The sequence below is a fragment of the Lethenteron reissneri genome, chromosome 10 (assembly GCF_015708825.2).
Source record: "Lethenteron reissneri isolate LAM-NWPU_2019-01 chromosome 10, ASM1570882v1, whole genome shotgun sequence".
In the NCBI taxonomy this organism is placed as follows: domain Eukaryota; kingdom Metazoa; phylum Chordata; class Hyperoartia; order Petromyzontiformes; family Petromyzontidae; genus Lethenteron; species Lethenteron reissneri.
In genome coordinates this window covers 2,379,537-2,399,269 of record NC_083788.1, presented here as the reverse complement: position 1 = coordinate 2,399,269, position 19,733 = coordinate 2,379,537, and the positions used below count along the sequence as shown (strand labels likewise).

General features: G+C 45.8%; 1 long non-coding RNA gene across 1 annotated transcript; it reads right to left on the bottom strand.

Moving 5' to 3' along the window:
• Positions 1–541: 541 nt before the first annotated feature.
• LOC133340806 (uncharacterized) lies at positions 542–9,953 on the bottom strand. The gene is made up of 3 exons (XR_009754944.1): positions 9,795–9,953; positions 7,297–7,403; positions 542–1,898 (listed from the first exon to the last, which is right to left on the bottom strand). It is a non-coding gene; the product is annotated as an uncharacterized LOC133340806 (long non-coding RNA).
• Positions 9,954–19,733: the final 9,780 nt, after the last annotated feature.

The window sequence follows — 19,733 nt, the reverse complement described above, 5'->3', positions numbered from 1 at the left end:
TAGACTCGTGAAACATTCAAGGCAATGCTTATCAGCTGAGTTTGCAGTAAGGGACTCTAGTACTAGTGAACCTACCAGGACACAAACACACACACGCTTACTACACAGCACACTTTGGTCGTAGCTCTACTTGGACTTCATGAATGCGGTTAGGTGCGTGACCTGGAACCAGTTTAATAAAATACTTTCATCAATTGACCCTTCAGTCATATTTTTGTAAATTAGAAATCAATGAAAAATGCAGTTTAAAATGTTTTATGGAATTGGCCATTAGCTTCTGGGAATATGGGCACCGTTTCATGTTCTCGCGGAAGTGATGGCCAAAAATTACCCTCTAGGGTAATCCTCTGAGAGCTCCCTGCGATTTAGGCCCTTCCACAAGCAGTCTCTCAGTGGGTGTTTGTGGGTGTACCACTGTGTCTCTGTAGAAATGTCCATGTCTGTATGCTTGCCTGCATGTTCACGTGTGCCTCTCTGTGTGCATCTGTGTGACAAAAACAGGCAAATCCATTAGATGAAGTCGTCTTCCCAGTGGCAGGGATGAGCTGCACACCACAAGGTTTTACTTCACTTTATTCAGCATCATTCACCACATGAATTACTGCCACACTCCTCTATAACAAACACACATCCACATCTATCTAGAGCCAATCCCTAAATGGCTTTACAAATCCGTTAACAGCACACATACAAGAGGCCCAAATCGAGTCTCTTTGTTAAGGGTAACATTATGTGCTCGGTTTATTTGTGATTGTAATTACGTTTGTTGCACACGTGTATATGTGCATGAATGACCATGTGTGTCTTTGGGCATGTGTGTGTGCAGAAGTCTTGGACAAATTCAAAGACAGAATGACAGTGCAGGAACGTCGAGAAATATTGAAAATCAATGAAGTTTATTATTTCAAGATTCGTTCTGAACGAAATGGCCCTTCCAATAATGGCTACGATGACATCAACGACCACTACATTCCGGTAAGACTCTCCAATATGGGCCATGCTCATTGCAACTAAATCATGCATTCCACTATAAAGCACAACATCCCTTACACGCACGTGTATACCTAATATGTTGCTCATGATTTTCTATGTGAAGAACACTTAAATGTTAAGCGACTCAATGTCCTGGTTTTGGACATTTTCAGAAAGGCTCTCCTGGTGCCACAAAGCAACTACAATTTTTTTTTTGAATTTGTATCGATGAAAATGTTCTGGCCTAATGCTCAACTCTTGATACGACCAAAAGGTGGGGCTACCTGAGTAGTGGGTGGGGTTGGCATAGCCTATGAGTATAGTATGCAGGGCATACAGAGTGAGGCCACTAACTGTGTGGGTGGAATCCGGGAATTGAATGAACATGGCTATGTAAAAGTGAACGAGGCTGAAGGAGAAAGGGCCTGAAATTTGGCATCTGTGATTTTGGGTTTTAAATCTAGATTTAACAGTGCATCGCTCCAGTGGCTTCCTAATATCGGAAGGAAGAGCATTCCAGACAGCAGCAGAAGTGCATCTCGAAGCGCGCGATGTAGTGACTATCTTTGTCATCCAGCTCTGAGAAAAAAGCTTCAAAAATACAGATAAAGGACATTCTATAACCCACACTTTGCATAGAATGATTTAGTGGTTTCCAGCGTGAGGCAAAGATGTATTTGGCAGAGACATCAGAGAGAGCTCAGACATGTGCATGAGTGTGTGAATGTCAAACCAGTGACTGATAAATGAGAACTTGAATGAGCCGTGTGTTTAGACTGAGTAATGTTTGAGCACTCAGAGAGGGCCCTGGTTGAGTACTGAACACTTGTGTAATCTTGTTCCAGATCACGGATGAACACTTGGTGTACCGCTTCCAAGTACTGAATGTGATTGGGAAGGGGTCCTTTGGGCAGGTACTCCGATGCCTGGACCACAAGACGAAAAAAGAAGTGGCCATCAAGATGCTAGCGAACACTTCTACGTAAGTTTGAACAACGACATGGACCACATTTTAAAAAGATCTGAATTCGTGAAGAGAACCATAGCTTGTAAGAATTTGTGTTAATTTACACATTTCAGAGGAAGTCTAAACAGTAATAATTTTAAAGTTGATTTTGTTTAACCTCGTGAGAACTGAAGATACCATGATGAGTCTCATTTGCAAGAGTGACTTGGAGCATTAATCTGCCAGTAGGGGACAATGATTGCTATGTTGCACAATACAAATTGAGGGATTTGTGGTGTAGGTTTCGATATTGGCAAACATTGTACCCAGTTACAAGCACACAGTGGCATACTCTTGCAAATTACGTCAGGTGATCTTTAGCATCCATCGAAGCAGACAGCATGCATTATGGTTATACACCCGCAGTATTAATAAGAGCGGCCACTTGAATCGAACCTTGAACCTCTGCAACGAGTGGCGAACGTGCTGCTGCCGGGTCATGTATCCATCTCTATCAGAAGCTGTTGTTTCTGTATGAGTTTATAATTTCATAAATGTCATCAAACACCATCAAAATAATGTTTGATTTGTCATGAAGAGGCAATATGTAATTTGTATGGTGCCTGCCACGTGAACGTGGCGATCAAACCACTGACCAACAGCGTGGATGAGTGCTGCCCTTTTGCTCATTATATTCTATTCTTCTATATGGCAACATGTTCAGGCACTAAATACCAATGCCAAGGTCTGCTAGCCACAAGAGGTCTTCAGGAGAGATTTTTGTTTTACTTTTGCAATTCCACATTAAAGCAGCAAAGACTACATTGGTTGACAATATCGTCCACAGTTTGGGTTGGAGCAGCAGGACACTTTCTACCTTACTCGCTTAACATAGCTCAAAAACTACAGTGATCATAATCCAGTGGTGCACAATTTTCACCTCACTGAGATGGGATGCGGTAACTCCTTCGAGTAACGACCATTGACAACTTCCCAACCAATTGGTGCAGCTTCCCCAGTTGGCGCTGATTACGTCGACCGGGCAGGGACGATGTCGACGTTGACCGGGATTAAGCGCTCATAGCCATGATTCTGGAGCTCTGTTGACTGAGCCATCCCATGTGTGTGATAATGCCTAAAAATATGCAAGACTTAAAGAGTGGGGTGAGACTTATCGATGCATTCCCTCCACAGCAACAACATTCAGAAATGCAGAATGGAGGCGCATATCATGAATGCGTTGCAGTCCAAGGACACAGAAAATAACTGCATTATTAGATTTCTCGGACACCTTCTGTTCAGACGTCATCCCGCCTTCATTATGGAGCTCATCACGTAAGTAAATATCACATATGTGCGCCAGCATCGTGTTTATCTCAAGCAAGTTTTTAAAACGTGCAGATAACATTCGCTGAATTTCAGATAATTTTTTTTTTGTTTGAGCAGGTGAGAACTTAAGAGACCAGGATGCATTATTCTTTGGTTCTTTCGGTAAAGTCACGTGACTTTACCGAAATAACCAAAGAATAATTCCTGCAGTCACGAAAGCTCCAAAATTAAGATTAGACCAGGATGCGTCTCATTTGCAACAGTGACCTGGGGTATTAGATTGCCAGTAGGGGGGGGGGGCGATGATTCCTAAGTTGTACAACGGCAATTAGAGTAATTTTTTGGGTAATTTTCGAATTTGACATCGGCTGTGAGACAGACACGGTGCGTGCTATTATTAGAGCTGCATTAATCAGGGAGGCTGCTGGATTCGAACCATGAACCTCGACGAAAGGCGGGGATCCTACTGCCATGAGGCCATGTCACCACCCATCGGAATGTCCCAGCCGTTTTATTTTAAGGCTTTGTTGGTAGTTTTTAAAAGATGAAATGGACATGGGTGCCTCCTTAACCTGGCACATAACTGTTTATGATGCAACGATACTCTCCCACCTTAATTAGAGTGGTACCACCATTTTACATTGTACAGCACATTAAAACATAGCACTTCATAATAATTACAAATACAGTAAACAATGTTTCTCGTTAATTTTGGAGCTTTCGTGACTGCAGGAATTACTCTTGGTTCTTTCGGTAAAGTCACGTATAAAGATAAAATAATAAATTAAATAATACCTGATGATGATTGCTTGTGTTGCAATCGAAACGTCGTATGCTGTTATTTAATTTATTATTTTATATTTATACGTGACTTTACCGAAAGAACCAAGAGTAATGTTTCTCGTTATCTGTAAACAACATTGCTACCTACCGCAATGTCCCGTCTCACCCATTACCTTCATCATGAAACCAGATGCAACAGCAAATTCTCATAATGAGCCCTATGAACGAAACTCCCTACCGTGGGCGTCGAGGTGTGATACCCTGGCTTGTCAGGAGAGGGCAGTAGAACACAAATGTCGACTCTACCTGTTCCACCTGTATGGGACAGAGTATTGTCCCCCTCGAAAGTGTGGGGTCTGTCTGGGGGCTCCGGTTCCTTCCAACATGTAAACGCTCAAAATGTTGTAATAGGTTTTTACCCTTTCAACTGGTACAAAACTGACACCTTTATACAAGGCATCATGTTTGCAATAACCACAACACAAGCAGTCAAAATGCAAACAAAAAGAAACAACTCTGATGATGATAATGATATGCACTGTCCTTGAAGTTGATTGGTCCACACCCGAGACAGCTTTTCTTAGAGCCTAGTCTCCATTGGTGTTGGACCAGATGACGCCAAAAGGCGTACAACTCAAAAACAGCGCACTATCAGAGTATTGAGAGCTCGGAGTAAGCATTTACACTATGAGACATCTTTACCAGTGGCGAAATATAGTAATAGATTTTTACCCTTTCAACTGGTACAAAACTGACACCTTTATACAAGGCATCATGTTTGCAATAACCACAACACAAGCAGTCAAAATGCAAACAGACTGCTTGTGTTGTAGTTATTGCAAACATGATGCCTTGTATAAAGGCGTCAGTTTTGTACCAGTTGAAAGGGTAAAAACGTATTACTATATTTTGCCACTGGTAAAGGAGATGTCTCATAGGTTCAAAATGTTGTTGATAATACCTTGATATATACAAGACCGCAGAGCTTAGGCATCTGTTGGCGCCTCCTCATCACTTGGTTGACTTCCTGTTTGTGTTCTTGGTTCTTTCGGTAAAGTCACGTCGAAGGGAAATAATAAAATAATAAAGATTAAACGTAATAAAATAACATTCTCACGACGTTTCGGCCACAACGCAAGCAGCCGTCCTCAGGTGAAGAACAGGGCTGTCAGAAAGACAGCGTCCGAATCTTTCCGACAGCCCTGTTCTTCACCTGAGGACAGCTGCTTGGGTTGTGGCCGAAACGTCGTGAGAATTGTATTTTATTATGTTTTCTTTTTATTATTTTATTATTTCCCTTCTACGTGACTTTACCGAAAGAACCAAGAAGATGAATCCCTGCAGTCACGAAAGTTTTAAATCGAAATTTTCTGTTTGTGGTTCCTCGTACCTCTGAGTAATTTTCTCTTTATATTACTGAGTGATTACTGTGCATGTTATAAGTTGATATTATATTTCTCAAACCCAATATGCAGGTCATGTTTCATCATCATTCCCCTGGGAGAAATTTTAATTTGGTTTTACATGATAAAAATCCTAAACTATTGTAAAACACAAGTCCCCGAGTTCATGAAGCGAGCCTAAGCATTGACCAAGAAGTGGCAGGGAAATAACCATTGACGGTATCTTGTCTTGCAGCACCGACCTATTTGATCAATTCCAGGCCAACTCCACGATCTTTGCGCCGTCAACAATCAGGCTCTATGCAAGATCCCTGTTGACAGCCCTGGCAAAACTTAAGAAGGAGGCCATCATTTATGGCGACCTGAAGCCGGTAAGTAAATACAATAGCATACTGCGTCATTCATGGATTTGTGTTGCCTTGAGGCAACTGTGACGAAAGATGCCTCTCCCGTAACTCTAAAATTAAAAACCATACACCCTGCACCTTATACCGCATTGAACAACACGAATGTTTATGTTTTCATAAATGTATGAAAATAATCGACACGTTTCAATCTTGGACATTGTCTATCTCTTCTTGCTCTCGAGCTCACTCTGCAGTTTATTTGAAGAGATTCTAATTTACATTCGTCACAATGACAACAGCTACAATTGGCCCAAAGTTAGACACATTTCTTACACGAGTAAAGGAGAGAACCACCTTAAACTGAATATGTAAAATGCAGTCTTAACTGGATGTCTAAACGGTAGGAGCTGCATGCCATGAACACATTTGAACGTTAACCACTATTGCCCTTTGTTATTTTTTTTCTAGGAAAACACCATGGTCAAAGACCATGCAACCGGCAACATCAGGATAATTGATTTTGGCGTGAGTGTCATGATGACGAAGCCAAGTGAGTGGCTTTACTTGTGTTTCCGTGCGAGGGTGTGTCTCTGTGTGTCTTTGTGAATCTTCGTCGATATACGAGTGGAGAGTGCTAGTGCAGCGGTTAGCGCAGTGCGCTACGCACCTGGCCGCCCTCAGTTCGATTCCCGCTCATGGCCGACACAAGTGACGATTATCTGAACCGGTGCTGGGTCCCCCCTAGGTCGACTCAGCCCCAACTTAGCAGCTAGTGCGGTGTGTAGTAAACATCGCCACTAGGGAGACAAAAGCAGCCGGGCGTAGTGCTGGCCACCCCACCCCCTCGTGTGCCGTGCCGGCCTTCATAGGTGCTCGTGAACAGCACTTGCCCCAACAGTCTGCTAAGGCTACACGGGGGATCTTTGTCTTATATGTGTGTTGGCACAGCAGGGGGCATAGTTGGTGCATCTGCCACTCATTTCGGTCCCATGACCTGTCGGTGAACCTTCGACACTTCAAGTGGCCTCAAAGTGCACCTGGCCTGGCACAGGCGCCGTGGTGACGTCACCGCCACTTAGTGGCAAATGGCGACTGTTATTCTTATGTGTGTGCGTGTGGAAACGTGGCATGGTGAGCAGCACTGCAGTGCACTATAATCTCAGTGACTCAGTTTAATCCTCAGCCACAGAGGCCTTAATAGGTCATATAGGCCTTAATAGGTGCTTGCAAACAACTTTACCCAAAATTCAAACCATCTCTTGGAGTGCCACTCACGCTTTTCCAGTTTTGACCCAGTTGTAGAAAGATACACATTCAATTGCTGTATAGAATTATAAAGGTTAACATCCTATAACATGTTTTTTTAAATCCGCGTGCACTAAAAAATCTAAGCAAATAACGTGCATGATCTCCTCGCTCAATCAGTGCTATTCCTCTGTGTGTGGTGTGCAGTTTTCGGATTTTTCGGAACGTTCGAGTACATGGCTCCAGAGATATTACTGGGCCTCGAACTCACCTGCGCAGTGGACATGTGGTCTCTGGGCTGCATAATTGCCGAGCTCGCTTCTGGGGAGTCACTTTTCACGGCAACAGGAAATCCAATTGACGAAATGATCACGGTACCTGAAATATGGCAAAATATAATCTCATTATTTATGATTTTGAAGCCTATGGCTTAGTTTTAGTTGAGCCAGCTCACACTGCTAATGCTGAGTGATGGTCCATTAGTCGCTAACAACGATATAGGAGACTGCCCTGGACTGCAATACACGGTTCAAGTAATCTGTGGAGCAATCATACTTTTGGCCTCATTCCATGGGAACAAATGTTGCTCTGCTGCCAGTATGTACATAGAGAATAGACATATCTTTAATGTGATCAGACACTAGTTGGACACGTATGATGTGATTTGGCCTTGGTCATAATAACTCAGAGTGACAGACTTTTACCCTTTCCATTCTTCGGGTTCATTGTTCGTCCCGAAGGTTCCTGAAGTCACCTTCAAAGGGCAATATTTGTTAATTAAGTACCCAATACAAATTAAATCTATTTGGCAGTGGTGTAAAAGGATGTGCAGTTCTTGGGAATAAACGTTTCAGTTTTATAGACCTTTATACATTTGAGGAAGTCTACTGTATGTATGTTTACGATACACACAGTCCAATGACCTAACCCATGTATATTAATTTCACTGTGACCTGTGCACAGATTCTTGGTCTCCCACCCAGTCCTATGATTGATGCTGCGACCAGAATGCACATTTCCACGGGTGAGTGGGAGGGCAGGTTGCTACTTCTGTTGTCACAATTATTCAGGCAAGCATTGCCGTAATGTACTTTGTTCTTCTTCTTGGTTCTTTTGGTAAATCACGTAGAAGGGAAATAATAAAATAATAAAAATAAAACATAATAAAATAATTTTCACGACGTTTCGGCCACAACGCAAGCAGCCGTCATCAGGTGAAGACCAGGTCTGTCTTCCCAACAATACAAATTACAGACCTGGTCTTCACCTGAGGACGGCTGCTTGCGTTGTGGCCGAAACGTCGTGAGAATCATTTTATAATGTTTTATTTTTATTATTTTATTATTTCCATTCTACGTGACCTTACCGAAAGAACCAAGAAGATGAATCCCTGCAGTCACGAAAGCTTTAAATCGAAATGTACTTTGTTCTTATTCCTCGGAACTCGTTTCACTCATTTTCTCTCCAACACAGACAAGAATGGGTGCCACAGGGTGGACGGCAGGAAGGTCTTTCCAAACACCTCCTCTATTGAGAAAAAGCTTTGGAATACGAACAGAGAGATAATCGATTTCGTCGAAGGATGCCTTGAGTAAGATATAACTGCACTGTCTACATATTATCTTAATTCATAATTATTTTCGTGTTCACCATCAGCACTTTCATAAAAGAGTACACACTACTACGAGTGATGTATGTTTTACTGACAGGAAGTGGCTTTGTGTCATAACAGGGCAATATTTCTGGCCTTGTGCCTTCTTACATTCGTTAGCACAATGAATGTAAATAATTGCATGTGCCACACCTAGAAGAAATGTAGACGGTAACTGAACCCTGACGATTCCCCGTTTATATCTTGGCAGGTGGGATCCCGTTCGCCGGCTCACGCCTGAAGAGGCTTTGAGCTACACGTGGATTCAGGATGGCACCGAGGTCGAAAGCCACGCTAGTCACAATGAACCGGATGCAGTGGACGCATCGATTAAAATGGACGAGATCGTGGAGGTGGATCGTGTGAGCCAATGCGAAAAGGGAAGGACGAATGATTCTGGGTTAGATCTCGAGGAAGATTTCGTGTCATCCAAGAGCCGATTGTGAGTCTCCACGTGCATCTTGAAGAATATTTGTGTCGGTTAAGTTCTCATGAAGTGACTTTGATGTTTTTCCCTGCTCCAATGAGCTTAGAGAAAACAATAATTTCGCTCTGCATTCAGATCTCATTAAGAGGTTGCTCCTTCTCCTCTGCCGTCTGGAACTGTCCTTCCCCAGCCATCTTCATTGTCGACTTCATGCTCTTGTTCAACTCTAGGCTCCAGATCTTCCTCTTCTCCTCTGCCTATGACTCTAGAAAATAATCAGAATATGTATTTATACTGGAGGAATTCGATAAGCTATGAAGCTCTTTTTACGGATGTCCAGTATAATGTCCAGCAGTACTGGACATAATTCTTACATTGGTCTTCATTTATAGATTGGCCCCTGCTATGGGAATGGGGAATTCCCACCACTCTGCTTGATCGTTTGGGGTAGCGATAGGGGTAGGGGCAGTGATGTACTTGACATCTGTGAGAAGGAGCTTTATAGGTCATAATATTCCCACAGTCTAAATCAATATTCTGATTCTGAATATATTCTGATAGGGGTAGTCCTGGTTGTGGCCGTGGGGCAGGGCAGGGAGTAGTCGTAGGATAGATAATGGAATTGTATTGCAGTAGGAAAGTTTCAGCACAAATAATGAAAGACAGACAGAGGCATAACAGTGGCACTTACAACTCTCTTTCAGCTCGAACGCCAGTTCCCACACTACCCTGGAATACCAGCACAGCAGCACGAACGGCAGTTCCCACACTGTCATGGAACACCAGCGCAGCAGATCGAACGGCAGTTCCCACACTGTCATGGAACACCAGCGTAGCAGATCGAACGGCAGTTTCCACACTGTCATGGAACACCAGCGCAGCAGATCGAACGGCAGTTCCCACACTGTCATGGAACACCAGCGCAGCAGATCGAACGGCAGTTTCCACACTGTCATGGAACACCAGCGTAGCAGATCGAACGGCAGTTTCCACACTGTCATGGAACACCAGCGCAGCAGATCGAACGGCAGTTTCCACACTGTCATGGAACACCAGCGCAGCAGATGGAACGGCAGTTCCCACACTGCCCTGGTGGAACACCAGCGCAGCCATCAAGCGACAAGTGAAGCTGTCGCCAACACCGGAACGAAGGCATCGAGGGGGCCTGGGCGGAGATTTGCACGAGTGCGGCAGCGACTCCGGACATTTCTTAGATTTGTCCGGAAGCATTGCTGCTGCAATGCGGAAGAGTAAAGGCCCCCATCATTGGCGCAGCCCACCACTCCAGTACAGTGGAGGTAAGGGTTGGTGGATCACTCCGTTTCCCGTGGACGCCGTATTCTGGCTTGCCAGGAGAAGGCAGTACAACAAAAATGTGGACTCCACCTGTTCCGTCTGTAGGGATTGAGTGTTTCCGCCTCGCATGTGTAGGGTTTTTTTCTTTCCGGATCCCCAGTTTCCTCCAACATTTAAAGCCACTCATTATTTGGCCGATAACACCTTAACGTATCGAGCTTGGAGATTACATTCAAAAATAGCTCAGCTCTTATTTTGAGCTTGTTAACAGAAGCTCAGCTCTTGCGTAATACATTTAAATCTTTCAGCTAAAGTGCAATCAACAAGATAAATGTTCAATTTCAGAAACAAACCAAAGATCTATATTGTAAAGGAAAAGGATTATTTTGTCTAGGAGTTCAGTTTTATTGTAAGCTATTTATTTCATAACAATCGGAATGTCTAATTAACATAGCTTAAAAATACATGATCATCCTGAGGAAATGTATGTTAACATTCCGTCACCCCAAAACATATTTTCTACCAATTTTACATGGAGAAGATAAATCCAAATTTGTGTTGCACTGCATCCAGCTGGCTGCTTCTCTCGTCCGTGTTCCACTCGCTTGTCGCACTGTGTCATGCAGCACCTTGAGACACGACTTGGAGACCTGCTGTGTGTCTTGAGTGCTCTGTCCCTTGATGACCCATGCTTCCCCTGGGTTTGTGCCCGGAACAGGTGACACCACCGGGGGATGTCCACACCTGGAATGGAAGAGACGGGGACCCGACCCCAGACCTCAAGACATGGCCATCCTGCAACCTCTCACCACACCATCTGCACACACCCCACACACACACACACACCACCCACACACACACACACCACCCCATACACACACACACACACCACCCACACACATCACACAACCCACACACACCCCATCCATCTACACACATCACGCACCCACCCACCCACGCACACGCCACCCACCCAGACACACGCCACCCACCCACCACACACACACACACCCCACGCATACACACACCCAACGCATGCACACACCCCACCCACACACCACCCACCCACATACACACATCACGCACCCACCACCCATGCACACTAACCACCCACCCATCACCGACCAATAACACCCCCCCCTCCTTTCTCTTGACTCACTGTTACTGAAATAGCTAAGGATGTTTTTAACTCGTATATAATAACTGTATATATATTAGTTTAGTTTCACCGTGTATTGAATTTCGAGGAAGACCGTCACAATGACAGTATTAATGCGGAAGATTTAAATGTGCAATATGTCTTGCTTTCATGAAAGTTTGCAAACAAGCCTCGTGTTCAATATTTTGTAAATACAAATTTTTCAGTATTTTGTAAATATATATTTTTCATTTGTAGTAATGTTTTTTGGCATTTATGGTTTTGTTGGAACGTTTATGAAGATTGTTGTACTTGCTTGCACCACACACACACATACACCCCACGCATATACACACCATTCACATAACAAGCACACCCCACACACACACCATGCTTGCACTCCACGCACACGCCACACACACCACGCACACATACACCCCACACATACTCACTCTGCACACCCTATGCACACATCCCACACAAACACTCCATGCACACACCACACAGACACCCTACAAACAGACACACACCCCATGCACACACCACACACCCCACGCACACATACACACACCACGCACACACCCCATGCACAGACACAACATGCATTCACCCCATGCACAAACCCCGACTAGCGCTTAGGTCAACTCGAACACACAAACCGAACCTCTCCACCTGCGTTTTCATCCCGGCAACCTAGCGAGTGACCTGGCCATGGGTTTCCCATGTGAGAGAGAATTGGCAAAGTTCGGTGTGAGATGGAGACTCCCGGACCCTGTGGTAAAACATGGGTGAGTTTGACGCGAGACCACCTCCAGGATAATCCGGGTAGCATATGATGGTGCACCCAGATACACGAGCACTCAAGGGGGGTAAGTTAGAAAGGGCAGGTCGTGTTGGAATGCAATAAAACTGTTTTCCTGAGACAGACGGTGCGAGTGGGAGAATGGCGAGTGTGGCCTGGGTGCATCATCAACACATCGCGCATCTAAAATTATCCCTGATTATGACAATAGAAACCGCTGTAAGTGTATCAAAGTGTGGCATTGACATTGTGTGCATGTTGAGTAGAAGGAATAGTCGCAGACCCATGAAGGGGGTACTCGTACTACTCGCCTCGTCGAGCGGCATCAAAATATATGAGTGGTTAAGCTGTGGGAAGTGAAATAGACGAGCGACCAATAAAACACTATGTAATATGGGGATGACGGTTTTTTGCTATTCTCAAAATAATACACATGCAGTCATGCAAATATCTGATTTAACACAGCACAGCAAAACCAGTTTCACCATTCAATTCCGCTCGTCCAGGCGAGTAGAATTCAATTACATTGATTCGATGCGACGTTTCTTATGGGATATAATAAGCGACAACATTTGGACCCCAAACGAAGAGGATTCTGGGATGTTTGTGGTTTTTTGGCAATAACTCTGGATGGAATAGTCGCAGACTCATCAAGGTGGTACCTTTTAACGTAGCGGCCGTCACGTAGTTCACTTTCATCGACCATATCGAGGAGAGCACTGCAGTCAGGATCACGGCAGATGTTGTGTACGTGGAATGGTGGTGCTGTTATTTTTACTGTTATTTTATTTCAACCACGTCAGTCCCGCTGAGCTACACAGCGCTTTTATAAGAAGCGACCTGGCCACAGATGATAGCTCAACAAAGTGGCTTCTCGCGTGGACATTTAGAGCACCAAATATTCTCAACACGTCGACTCTAAATGTGGATGGGAACACCGCAGCACCGGGAGAGAAATCCACGCGACCACGTGGAGAGAGACACCGCAGACTCCACATCTAGAGCAGCAGCAGCAGCAGCAGGCGTCGGGGTCGAACCCACGACCTCCTGCACACCGGGCGAGGTAGTTAACATCTCCTAGCCACCGTGGCGACCCGAAGCCTTCATCCAGCAGTGGACTGCCAACACGGCATGGGGCATCACTGCGGGTCTACAAAGGTACCTGGTTGGAGGATGTGGAGCTGAGTGGACTTGCCGATGAGCGCTACCGGCGGTGTCAAGATCGGCCTCTGTGGAGGAGGAGGCTCGTGAGGGACGCTCACAACAACGAGCGGAGAGGCGGGCGGCTAAAACGCGGCGAGTTGGCACAGCTGGTGGCGTCTGCAGCCATCTCGAGTCGGTCAACCCCATGGCACCTGCAGGGTTCTGCCCCGTGACCTCCTGTCAGCGAGCCTTCGACACTTCGCGTGGCCTAAGAGTGCACCTAGCCTGGCACCAACGCCGCGGGGACTTCACCGCCACTTAGTGGCGAATGGTGACGGCTGCTGCTGCTGCTGTTGTTGATGCCGCTTGTGTGGACTGTCCTACTGTACGTAGACTTCGATGATTTTCCGTGGGGGAGGTGGGACCAGCGATGGACGAGTCCAAGTTGGTGTCTGACAGGGGGGCGCGGGAGCCCCACGTGGACAGACCACCCCGACACAGCCGCATGCCTGCCAGGCTATTTTGCCGACGCCGGAGGCTCTGCGCAGTACTACGCCTCCACACCCCACCCGTGTCAAGCGACGACTTTGTCGTATAAAGTCCATATACCCAGCGTTGCCCGGCCGGACAATACATTTTAAATCTTACAAAATCTTTTAAACATTACATACCAATGACAAAACTACTGTCTAATTACTTTTTAACCCCACGCTCAAAAAATAAATTATTTCAAAGTTTACTGTGCAAATAGTCATTAAGCTGGATGAGCGGACTGCCAGTATATAACGTGCACTGTTGCCTCATTATTACATTGCGTCAGTGCACTGCGAGTATATAATGTAGACTGTAGCCTGCTTATTAAGCTGCCTCAGTGTACTAACAGTCTATAATGCGGACTGTAACCTGCTTATGAAGCACAGTGGGTGTACTGCCAGTCTATAATGTTGCCTGTAGCCTGGTTCTTTTATTAAGTTAGTAGATTGCTAACACTTAGGCTTTCGCTAACATTATTCATAAACACCGTAATTCTGTTTAGATCGCCTTCTTTATTCACGTGCTGTAACACTCCAACCACCCGACACGGCCAATCAGTAAAAAAGTGTCCCGTTGATTTAAATATAATAGTTCACTGCTTTAGGCCACCGGTGTGTTCAAGCGTTAAAACACAACAATTACCATGTGTCATGCACAAAAACTGTATCATTCTGTTTTAAACACACGCACCAATCATCGATTCTTTCAATGCTCCGTCTACAAATAGTCCTTCACATCAGGTACATGCATCTAACTTTCACCTCCTCTTCACTCCCCCCCCAACACAATGTGTGAAATTTATATTATACGGTCCCTACATAATTACATTATACCCATTACACTGCATTATTGTTGCACGGGGGGGGGGGTAGGGGACGACACCCGTAGCCAGCCGCATGCCTGCTAGGCAATTTAGGCGACGCCGGAGGCTCTGCGCAGTACTACGCCTCCACACCCCACCCGTGTCAAGCGACGACTTTGTGCTATTAACTCCATGTACCCAGCCTTGCCCGGGGCCAAAATACATTTTATATCGTATGAAAACTTTAAAACATTACAGAGCAATGACAAAACAACTGTGTCATTACTTTTTAACCCCATGTGCCAACAATCTATTCTTTAAATGTTCACTGTACAAATAGTCATTCACCTGGGTGAGCGAACTGCCAGTATATAATGTACACTGTACCATTCTCATTCAATTGGGTGACTAAACTGCCAGTCTATAATGTAGACTGCAGCCTGCTCATTACGCTGCCTCAGTGTACTGACAGTCTATAATGTACACTCTTGCCTACTTATGAAGATGAGTGGGTGTACTGCCAGTCTATAATGTTGACTGTAGCCTGCTTCTTAAGTTAAGTTAGTCATTTTGTAACACGTAGGCTTTCGCAAACATTATTAATAAACACCGTTATTGCCTTTAGATCACCTTATTTACTAATGTGTTGTAACACTCCACCACCCCACACGGCCCAATCAGTACTAAAGTGTCCCGTTGATGAAACAATCATAGTTCACTGCTTTACGCCACCGGTGTGTTCAAGCGTTACAACACTACAATTACCATTTAGGATTGGAAAACAAATGTATCATTATGTTTAAACCCCACGCACCAATAATCGATTCTTCACATCTTCACTGTACTCATTGTCATTCAGCTGGGTGAGCGTACTGCCACTCTATCATGTACACTGTAGCCTGCTTATTAAGCTCGGTGCTTGTACTGCCAGTCTATCATGTACACTGTAGCCTGGTTAATAAGTAAAGTCAGTCATTTTGTAACACGTACACTTTGCCAAACATTAATAACAAACAACCTTATTGCCTTTACATCGCCTTCTTTATTAATGTGTTCTAACCCTCCACCACCCCCCACGGCCAATCACTAAGAAAGTGTCCCGTTCATAAAAGACTAATAGTTCACTGCTTTAGCCCACCGGTGTGTTCAAGCGTCAAACCACGAAAATTACCATTTCAGAGTAGGACGTTTCGCTTATGCTCGAGATGACCATCGAGATGACCATTGAGATGACCATTGAGCTGATCATGGAGATGATCATGGAGATGACCATCGAGATGATCATCGATATGATCATGGAGATGACCATCGAGATGATCATAGAGATGACCATGGAGATGACGATCGAGATGACCATCGAGATGATCATGGAGATGATCATGGAGATGACCATCGAGGTGATCATAGAGATGACCATGGAGATGACGATCGAGATGACCATCGAGATGATCATGGAGATGATCATGGAGATGACCATCGAGATGATCATGGAGATGACCATGGAGATGACCATCGAGATGATCATGGAGATGACCATGGAGATGACCATCGAGATGATCGTGGAGATGATTATGGAGATTGACATGGAGATGACCATCGAGATGACCATGGAGATGACCATCGAGATGACCATGGAGATGATCATCGATATCATGGAGATGACCATCGATATCATCATGGAGATGACCATATGGAGATGACGATCGAGATCACCATCGAAATGATCATGGAGATGATCATGGAGATGATCATGTAGATGACCATCGAGATGTTCATGGAGATAAGCATGGAGATGACCATCGAGATGACCATCGATATGATCATGGAGATGATCATGAAGATGACCATCAAGATGACCATGGAGATGACCATCGAGATGACCATGGAGATGATAATCGATGTGAAAATGGAAATGACCATGGAGATGATGATGGAGACATGATAATGGAGATAATCATAATTGAGATGATCATCGACATCATAATGGAGACGATCATAGATATGATAATGGAGATGATCATCGAGATGATCATGGAAATTACCATCGATATATTCATGGAGTTGACAATGGAGATCATGAAAATGACCATGGAGATCATGGAGATGGCCCTCGAAATGACCGTGAAGATAATGGAGATGATCATAGACATGATCATCAAGATGGCTATCGAAATGATGACCGTGGAGGTGACCACAGATGATCAGAGGTGGCCTTCAATGAGATGACTATCGAGGTGATGACCACGGAGGTTTAGGCTCTCGGTATCGCCCCTCCACCACCTCCGCCCCGCCCCCCTCCACACGTGGCCACGCGTGGCCGTGTATGCGCACGGGCGCGTGTGGCTGTGTCGCTCTGTACACGTGTGTTCGTGGCGGCATCGTCGTCCGTCATCTCAGCGCTGTGATCGTCGCCGTAGCCCGTCGCCGCTCTCGTGCCGTCTCGTGTTGTCCGTCCGTGTGTGCGTCTCTCGTGTTCTCCAAGCGCCTCTTCTTTTACACCACGATCGCTCTCGCCCTCAATGATTATGAAACGCGCGGGGCAGGGAGGTGGGTTTTATACCGTCGACGCAAAACGTTTCGAGGGCGTGGTATCGTTTAGCTGTAGGAGCTTGGGTGGGATAGGGGGTTGTTTTTTTTAATCGATTATGATGATTACGACGATGGTAACGATGATGGGTTTTGTTACACGAAGGCTGCGTGCGCTCAGCACCAGAAATGGGGTTAAGGGGGGGGTGTATAGGTTTTTTTTTTACAGACGGCACTTCCAAAAATAACGTGTTCTCTCGTCTGTGTTTTGTACATATTCTGTTTCGAATAAAAAGTACACACGCGTCCCGCAGAGTCTGTCGTCGTGGTGGTGGCTGACACGGTCGCATCGCAAGGCTCCTGTTGCTCACTCCTCCTTGATGGTCATTCCCAGGCGTGGCAGCACGCTGCTGTTTGGCCGTCACGAGTCGTGGAACCAATTTTGAATTCACGAGCAATTTATTTTTAACACGCGACAGGACGCCGCTTTCCGCACGGACGGGCTGTTGTATTTTTCTAATTTGGTAAATGATAGTAAAAAACATCTATCTTAATTTCAAGAGCCGCCATGCCACGTGAATACAAGACGGTGGGTCCTTAATAAATAACGGCACGAAGCGGTCGCTTAAAGAGCTGCAAGTGGCTTCGGAGACGCAGGTTTGCCCGATCCTTGACGTCGACGAATATGACCTCGCAACTCTCTTGCATGGAAGAAAACGAGAAATACACGTTCCCAAAAAGGCTTTCAAGAGGGGGACACACGAATGTTCACGGCTAATCCCCCATTACAGGGGGCAACATCGGAGAGTTCTGCATGGTGTAGCCAACGCTACCCTCGCCAACATGCGGAGACAGGGAAGGGTTCCAGTCAATTGTTTCCACCTTCACCGTCACACACAGCTCCCTCCTTCACACAACTCTCTCCTCTTCATCCACAGCTCTATGCTGCTGACGGGCCCTCGTCACCCCCATGGCCTCCTCTCCCATTCCCTCCCTTTAAACGCACCGCTTTGACATTGGCGTTTATTGCATGTTTCGGTGGAATTTATCCGAATGAGGTGTAAATCCTGATTCTAATATGTATACACATTTGATGGGTTCAGTCATTGTTAGCTGGGCCAAAGCCATCCACTCGTTAAACTCGAGAACCCGGTTCAATCACAGGCAGTGGCTGCAGCCCTCACTCCAACCCACGGTGTCAGTGGCGCCGGCTCGGCGCTAGGACCTCTGAGCTGCCCCAACCTCCTCGTGGCATCTCGAGCGGTGTGCCGCCACAAAGTTGTGCTAATTAGCAGGACCGACTCTTTGGTTCGGTGCGCCGTGAAGATCGAGCGAGCTCGAAAGTCTCCCGTTGCAATGAAAGGGGTTGAGAAATCGCTGCTATCGAGTACGTGGATGAACCTCTGATCGATCGGGGCTGTGGCTCTCGCACAGATCTGGAAGATCGCCGGCGAACGGTGGAACAGCGTGGACGTCCGGAATGAACGCCGCGTTCGAGACCCAAGCATCAACCACCGCACACCTCCTGGCATGGACAATCCTCTGCAAATACACCGCTGTCACCAGGAACCGCACCAGAACATCAACGGAACGATGCGCACGTTTTAACGAATGGAACATTAGAGACGAGACGCAACACGCAGCAGCAGGAGTGCGACTGTGGTCATGCAACTCAAGCTGTGGACCGTAGAGCAAACCCACACACACGTTGTGCTACATGGAGACTCGTAGAGACCCATAAGAGACTCGCAGAGAGAGAGGTACATTAAAGAGCAGCCACAGTGCGACTCAAGCTGTGGACCGTACAGTCAACCACCGTCGTCTCTTGCTCGAGGGAAAATGAGCTGACGTGACTGCAAGGTCACCTCGTGAGTCCTGTGTCTGTAGACAGACCACTGCCAGTGCAGTCGCATGCAGCTCAATGCGAAGCAGTGCTGGTTGAGATTATAAACTAAAGCAAAGTATTTATATTTAAAATTACCAGGTAAGGCCCCACTGAGCTATGTAGAGTTTCTTTTTTCAGCAGCGGCCTGGCTGTCACAAGTGAGAGCTCAACGAAGTGGCTTATCACGGAGACATTTATGGCAGACGCAAATAAAGAGACGCGTGTTTGTTAAATGTCGAGGGAAAACGCGGAGGACCTGGAGACAAATCCACGCGACCACGGGGAGAGAGACACCGCAAACTCCAAATAAACAACAGCAGGCGTCAGAATCGGAACCGAACGCACGCCCTCCTGTATACCAGGCGAGGAAGTAAACATCTCCTCGCCACCGTGGCACCCCACACAAGTGAACGCCTCGCCTGCCTCACAGTGGTAGGAGCTTATCGAATAGAAACAGATCAAGTGGCGTAGTCTCTTTCATATCTGTCTCTCCGCATACACTAT